Source organism: Brienomyrus brachyistius, chromosome 25 (assembly GCF_023856365.1).
Source record: "Brienomyrus brachyistius isolate T26 chromosome 25, BBRACH_0.4, whole genome shotgun sequence".
Taxonomy (NCBI): Eukaryota; Metazoa; Chordata; class Actinopteri; order Osteoglossiformes; family Mormyridae; genus Brienomyrus; species Brienomyrus brachyistius.
Genome location: NC_064557.1, coordinates 11,226,077 through 11,234,683, shown reverse-complemented (window position 1 = coordinate 11,234,683; position 8,607 = coordinate 11,226,077).

Genomic DNA, 8,607 nt, shown 5'->3' with positions numbered 1-8,607 from the left:
TAAATCTATTTGCATGCACATTCCTGAGCGCCACATTCCTCCGGCTTAACCCTTCGGGGCGTCACCAGCAGCGCATGTGTGTTGACAAGACAACTTGTTGCGCCGACTGCATCTTTCTCAGCATACAAGTCTCTACCGGCTTATATAGTTAAAAACTACTACCGTGTTTCTTAAAAAGCAACATTATTTATCATTAAAACACAGTAATTATTCCGTAGAAGCAAAAAATATGAAGATGACAGTGAATTGTTTAATAGACAACGGCTAATGCGCGCAAATGAAATTATTTAATCAATAAGCCATTATTGTAGAGTGACCTAATATTAATGTCGATCTATGAATAGCAGTAAAGTAGAATTATATTAATATTTTTTGTTGAAAAAAATTGAAAACTATAAAATACCTCGATGTAATTTTCATATTAATATGTTTAATTAAAACTTTGAGTATAAGTGTTTTTGTGGAGCATTTCAACGTAGCAGGAGCAAACAGCGACGCCATCTCCTCCCTGCTTGCGCACTCCGCGGTGACTTGCGGATTGTATTTCCAGTCCGGCTCGCCTCCCGTCGCCATAAAAACACACAGGTGGGGCGCTCATTCCCAAATAATTAGTAAAACGCTGACTGTGTACGTATAATGACTATCTCTCTAATGCTTTTGTGGTTGATGGACTGTGAAACAACCACTTTGGGTTTCGCTCCTGGAGGAAAACACGTATTTAACGGCGTGTGAACCGATAACATCTTATAAGGAAAAAGAAACTTCGCAGTAACTCGGGGAAAATGCCCAGGGGCGTAGGAACCGGGGAGGGGGCGTGTCCCCCCGGTATTTAATTTGGTTTAATTTACCCACCCAATAAACAGACCTCTGTACTTAATTTACATCGTGCACCCCCCGCACCCGAAACTCTCATACGCCCCGAAGTAGGGTGCTAGCTATTTTATTTTATTTATTTATTTTGCTAATTTTGAGCTGGAGTGGAATTGAAGTAGTAGTATTTACACGTCACGGTCCTCTGGCGTTCCATTAACCGACGGCACATTTCGGGTTTAGGGCCACCGTCCTTCCCGGGGACAAACATGATCCACCTGCGCTAGACTGTACAACGTAGCGGTCGTGCAAGCGGCAAAGGCAGCGAACCTAGGTGACATGACAAATGCTACACTTTCTAGCATATGCGGTTCTAGACCCTGTGTAGTAGGGCTTCAGCCCATATAAAAATATGTTTTCTAAAACCCTCCACCACTGCTCGAGAAATGTAATGGTTGTGGGGGGGGTGTCTTGTATTTCTTCAGGGGGCTGAGCGCCCTAAGGGTCAAATCCTAGAATCGCCGCTGCTTTTCTGCACGCAGTTTCGATAGCATTGCACGATATTGCACTACACTTGCAGAGCAGCCGCAACAACCATACAAACTAGCAAACAGAATCAGCGGTCGCGATAGACTGTATCCACGTCTCTACTGCTCTTCTTTGTGTAACGCTCTTAATAATAATAATAATAATAATAATAATAATAATAATAACAATAATAATAATTGCTGTTATTGTTGGTGTTATAATTTTTTAAAAATAACTGCAGTAGTATAGCTCATTTTCTTTTTAATGTTATTTTGTTTTCATTACCCAGAGGGTAAACTTAACATTTAATGATAAAGTCTTCTCGGGGCATATTTCTGGTGTCTGAGAAAACGTCTGAAACCTAAAGTGTTACCAGATCGGTTGCAGTTCTATGTCCCGCCATACCATGTATCTGAGAGTAGTGTTACATCTGCAGTTCATCGCCCATAAGAACCGTATAAGCAGTTGTTCAAACCAGCAGAAACGACCTGGAAGCCAGCTGCCATCGAGTCACGCACACCCAGTCCCCCTACACCAAGCAATGTCCCCAAAAGGCCCCATTAAAATCACACATAGGTACTCAGACTCCTCAGTGAACAGACTGGTGAGGACACCGTACCCAGGTATGCCGCAATGCGAGGTGCAGCGTTGCAGCGTTAACAGCGACAGACCATGTGGTTGAAAAAGTATCAGTACAAGTCACCGGGACTTCTGGATAAACCATGATGCTGTATAATATATATACTCTGGAAGAATCTGCCCTTGTGGACTGCAGTGTAAAAGCAGAGACCATAACAGGAAAGCCGAACACAACACACAACACTGCAGAGGACTCTACCAGTTTACTGCAAGCTAACTGTAATCAGAGAGGACATCTACCAGCACAAACAAGAGGATTTATAGGTGCCAGAGGTGCACAGGCAGTCAGATCCTATTTACTGAGACATCCTGTTACAGATCAATGTGTGTATGTGTGTGTCGGACACCACAGTTTGTTTATAAAGGCACAGTGTCGGCCTGCAGGCCGGGCAGAGCCGTGACCCAGAGAGGGATGGCCAATGAGCTCACAGCAGACACGGATCCAGAGAGGAAACAGGCGCGTGACAGCTCAGGGGGGGGTCCCCAGCGAGGAGTGGTCGAGCATACCTGACACATGCTCTAAAAATGGCCGCAGGTTTTCTGAAGGGGCCATAATTCACAGGATAATATTCCTCCCAGGCCACTGGTGCAGCTTTAGAGCAGACAAAAATGCTTTCCTGTATGACAGGATTACTTTCTTCTAAAAGACAAGCATACAGTTGTGGAAACATACCGGGGGACTTGTTACGGCAGGAGGGCGGTGCTCTGCAGCCGGTGGTGAGGATGGAGAGGATGGGAGTCTTTGAGCCACGCTGACAGGCAGCTTCTCATCATGGAGAACGGCTTTGGCACCTCAGGGGGCTCATGTGCGCGGGGAAGGGCAGGTCAGATGTCCAGGGGTACGTGCCAGTGCCAGGATGGCCTCTTTGAAATTTGGACCTGGCCTGGAGAAGGGGGGGGGGGGGGGTGCGGGGGCGAGAGAGCGAGGAGCGGAAGGCATGATCGAGGGGAAGGGGCAGCGCGGGTCGCAGGGAGAGAGACCCCCCAGAGGAAAGAGACGCGATTCCAGCCCACAGCGGCTGCATGGAGGGAGTCCGCGTCTGGAGCGCGGTTCTCTCCGTTAGAACCTGCCAAGACGATCCATCCTGTCGATCAAATCCGTCATATGCGCCAAACCGATGTTTACTTATGCGATTTGATAAAGCGGAGGGAACGCAGACATTCTGTGGCAGCACAGAGAGGCAGTGACTTTATATTAGAGATGGTCGATTTCGCACGGACTCGGTGTGTGTTGGACAATTTTGTTAGGGATGGGAGGGAGCAGCCCAGCTCGCAGTCAGCGAGAGCGGAGGCTCCTTCAGCCCGGCCGCCGTGCCGCGCACAGGGCGCAAGTCCAGCAGGTTCATCCTGCTGTTTTAATTCCGCACACCTCCAAGGCTTGACTTTATTTTTATTTTTTGAAGGAAGGAAGTAAGATTGGCATCGGGGTTGAAATACTCGGGTGTGGGATTAAAATATACGGGGCTATAACCCTGAGTAACCGGACCGGTGCGTTCGGAAACGCCGAACTACCTCGCCAATAGCCCGCCATTATGGTCACTCCACATGCACGCTGTACGCCGGCTTCGTGGTTGCTCGTTTGATGATCAGCCGGCCACACCGTCAGCGTCAGCAGCTCTCCGAGCTAAAGCCGCAGCCGACTTACATGTCCTGCTGCACGAGTGCAGCTGTTAAACCAGCCTGATCCTACGGGAGTTATCGGGGTGACAGGCGGAGGTCCGGGCCAGCCGATAATGCACACGATTTATGTTGGGTCTTCCTGGGTCTCCTGTATGAAATACTCTGGGCTCATGGAGAAAGGCAATGCCGGGGGAAAATAAAGCAAAATGATCACCAGGAGAGCAGCAAGTCAGGGGCTATGGTGAGCACGCTCAGTGGACAGGGACCACTCTCCTCCAGTGCACGGTACAGCCCGAGTCACTATGGCAACCCTCAGGATCTGCGGGAAGGGGGCCACACTGGAAGCTCGGTCATGCTGGTGCTCTGTCTACGCATCGGTTAACCAATGTCATATAAAATACATCATAGCGGTGGGTCGGGGGGGATTTAAATCACGGTTCCATGTGATTTTTCAAATGTCAGCACAAGTAACCTGAACAAAGCGAAAACAACTCAAATTTAGTGAAACATCCATCCATTCATCCATCTAACTGCTTATTTTGATTAGGGTCGCGGGGGGGCTCGACCCTATCCCAGGCACCATAGGTAGTGAAATATTGCCCGTATAATTCTTACCAGACAGAGACAAGAAAGTGTAGAAAGGAACATATAAAATGATGTGGCGCGGAGGTTTGGGGTGTAAGCGCGGTAAAGGATTAATGCTGCGAGGTGGGCGCTTTAGCGAGCTGCGTAAGTAACCAACAAAAGTCTCGGCTTATATATAATAACCATAAATGTTCAGAACTGTAGCCACCTGTAAAGCCGATTTGGACAAAACACGAAATGATCGACACGTGGTAATGTGCTGTAAAGCTTGTAAAAGCCGATGTACTTGCAGAGCCCGTCACCAAAATGTGATTCTTCTCACGGCGCTGGAGTTATACGTTGCTGCGGGTGACGGGCACTTTATTTCTTTCACTTTAAATTAGCACGGCTCCTTTATTATTATAGGCCTACTTACGTTTTATTTGGGTCTCCAGTCTCTCCTGTTTGTGCACGGAATGATATTAGTGTAAAGGTACAGCGAAATATCTGTCAGCAAACATCCGCCATGTTTAACAAACTTCTCAAAAGATAATTCATAACTTTGGTATTAGAAGGTATGGACGAATGAATCAATTAACCAAGCTAATCCTTTCGCTTTTTCTAACACGGCATCTCACTTTCTTTCAAACCACACCACTGCCCCATAGCGGCAGGGACAGGTATCGCATCTGTTTAAAATCCTCTTGCAAAGTGCTCCGCAATTGTGCCCATTTCGGATTCCTAAGCACGTAATCATAGATTTATACTTGCCAGATATAATTCGCACAAACGTCGATTAAATAAAACACTCGAAGCATTATTATGCTAATTTTATGTGTACACCGTTCATTGTTACACCATTTTTTTTTACAAAGTTAATATGTTGTTCATATACTGTAGACTTTTTGTCTGTTATTGTTGATAGTGTCTGGGAAGTCAGCAGAATTCAGACGCAGAATGTTCTACATTCCTCTCTGGGGTCTTCATGGGTTCCATGAAATTTTACCGAAGGTATCAATAAACCCACCAGCCTCAGACCTCAATGATGCCGCTGGGCTTTGTAAAACAGCCCCAGCACCACCCCCCTCCATTTCCACCCCCCATTCCAGTCTCTGGATCTGTAAGAGTTATACAAAACAAGACCTACGCCTCCTACTCTCTAAGTCCCAACAAGAAAGGTATCTTTTCAGAAACGGCAGATTTACCTGCGTGGGGTGAGAGGGGCCGGACTGCTGCTGGATGACTGGGAGTTGAACGCTGTGTTAGGGGCAGGGTGTGAGATGTGAGACTGGGGGTGGGGGGGTGGGGGGGACAGATTCACCACCCACAGCAGAGCAGGCATAGAGGAGCAGTCCCGAAACGCCTGCGGGGCTGCGAACCACAGCCACGTCTGGCCAGCGCATTTACTGCGATTTGCTGCCAGTAGGACTGCAGTGTGCACGAGCTTGGAATGGAAAGGCGTGTATTTTTAGATGCGATTTGTAGCAGACCTTTGTGCCTAGCCCCGGGAAATGGTCGACAGAATGCAGTGGTTTCATTTCCCTTTTACTCTGGGTATTTCCGTTGTGCTCCATTCGTATCCCAGGGAAATTCATAGCGGAAGCAGCTCTGACACCAGAATCATGCTTAATGTGAGAAAGTTAAAGGTTTTTTCTTTCCCTCCCAGCGTTGTTTTTTGGAATCTCTCCTCCTGTCTGATTTCTTTTCCTGGTCATAGGTCTTTAGTAAACTAGTACATTTTCCTTCTAAACTCACCACGAGGGCCCCCGCGGTCCAGGCCATGGGCTAACGAGGCGGCACACCCCTACGTTAAGCTGCACACAGATCTCCTTCCCCCCCCCCCCTCCGTGGCCCTCAGACATGACCCCAGCCGGCTGCCCATTTGCTGTTTAGGTTGCAGCTCACGGACGGCCGCGCAGGGCATGCCTGAGTGGTCATTATGGCTAAACCCGACCAGCTCCACCCAGCTAACTAGCTGTGAGTTTGGGAGGCTGCGTTCCCAGGTGGCCTGACAGATCAGTGGGTTCATTTAAGCTGACACACACCTGTGCTTTGGACCGCCATCTTACCAACCAGAAAACAGTCCTCCCGCTTACTAAAGAGGCCCATTTTAGGGAAGCTTTTCCTTCAGACAGCAGTAGAGGATCCTTATGTGGTGTGTAGAAATCTGCATACAGTGATCGCCTGCTATATCACGGATTTTTCCCCGATGCATCACAGTTCTCTGCGATGTGTGTATATATATTCATATACATTAAATATTATTATTATTATGTTACTCACATTCTTAGCCCGACATCCACATATCATATGTATTTATTAAGTGTGTTTTAATAAGTTTACATGTGTTTAAAGCATGTGGGAAGGGTATTTTAAGGGTTAAACTATAAAAAAAATGTTTACGTATATGGTCTTTCTGTATCGCGGATTTTCACCTATCGCTGATGGGTCTGGAACGTAACTTCCACGACAGGCGGGGGATCACTGTATTCTGCTGGCTATTTGGAGTGGAATTTGAACCCACACTTTTTAGGCCTGATGACCACTAAACACACCAACAGTACATTTGCAAACGATCGTTCTTTATGCATTTTGATTTACTCGCTTTGCTGGATAATTGAGTGAAGACTCTCAAGGTAAATATTTCACTGAACAGAACCACAGTCCTTCCCCTGGGATTCAAACCTGCAATCTCCTGGTTTTGAATTCTTTGTGTATTATATGTGTATATGTTGTGTTTATTACCTGGGGTCTGTACCTTGCAGGAGATTCTACAGCTGAAACCTCAAACTTTCTCCATTGCTTGTTTTTTCAATTCAAATTCTCTAGTTTAATAGATGGAGAACTCAGGGCCGACAGGGAAAGCTGTATGTATTGAGGATATGTTCGCAGTTGCTTTGGTCTAGATTAGTTTTTCAGGCATCAGGCTGTCAGTCTGTCCTTCCGTATCGGCCCCTTCTGTTTGTCCTTCCATATCGGCACAAACTGGAGAGACCGGACATTCCCAATCTTGCAGTACCGCCACACACATTCTCCCACACTATTCCAGAGGGTGCGAGGGACTCTGAGCCACTTCCCTGGAATAGCATGAAACTGCCGGAGACCCTATGACTGTCTGACGCCTGTTCTACACGCCTTTGTATGTCAGCGGCTGAATTAAGGATGATAGGGGACCCCAGCCAATGTGTGAACACCGCTGCCCAGTTGCGGCAGGGATTCCAGCCAGTGAGAGACCACTGCTGCCTAATGGGGGTGGAGACTCCAGCCAATGAGTGACCACCGCTGCTCAATGGGGGCGGGGACTCCAGCCAGTGAGCGACTTCCGCTGCCCAATGGGGGTAAGGACCCCAGCCAATGCGTGACCACCGCTGCCCAATTGCGGCGGGGATTCCAGCCAGTGAGTGACCACTGCTGCCTAATGAGGGCGGGGAATCCAGCCAGTGAGTGACCACCGTGCCCAATGGGGGCGGGGATTCCAGCCAGTGAGTGACCTCTGCTGCCCAATGGGGGTAAGGACGCCAAGCCCGAAAAAGGGCAACTTTCTGGGTGTGTCTTCCTGGTAGAACTGGGTCCCCATGGTGCCTGGGGAGTCACCATGTATAAGCATGACCAAAACGCAGCCAGAATGCATGGCATCCCGTGTTCCTAGGGAAAGAAGATGAACGGGTCCATCTGGCATCACTGCCGAACTCAGCTGGGGGCCTGGATCCAGTGCCACCCAGGACACTGCCGCCTTCCAAAGCAATACAGGAGAGTACAGGAGTCGAGGGTAGAGGTGTGTTTTTCAGATGGGGCACTTTAACTCTCTGTGAGGTGTGACTCCGCTGCTTAAATCTGCTTTGCATATGAGTCGAATCGTGTGATGGAGCCATGATGAACAGGAGGCTGCACGTTTGGCCCCAGGCTCGTGTCTAGTGTGGGATTGGCAGCGTCCACCATTGCTCAGGACCATGCGGTCCGTCATCTTGCTAACAAGGCTCCCCAACGTGCCTCAGCGACAAGCCTGAGCGTGTGTGTCAGCCAACCCCTGAATCTGGGCAGCCTGCATGCCGGGCGGGACGTCGACCTCAGAGGAGGCAGAAACGTGCACCAAGACGATGCCAGGCCCATTCCACAGCTCAGGCTCCGCCCACAGAGGCCCACGGGACCCTAGCATTCTCGGCTGCCTGCTGCTGGTTACCAGGGAAACTGAAAGCGCAGAGGATTCTGTGTGCGCCCCCGCCGCAGCGGGCCGCATGCTCCCGCGGAGAACACCATTTGCACCCCACATCTCCTGCCGTGTGCAGTGTCATGTTCTCGACACCCCAGCATAAGCGACAGTCCGAAGGCTGGGTAGAAAGGGGACAAAGGATCAAGACCGGTTGGATAATGGCAGGGGGGGCCTGGATGCTGCTACTTACCCACCCTGCCCGTTCCGAACACCCATGGTCCAGAAGACGGAACCCT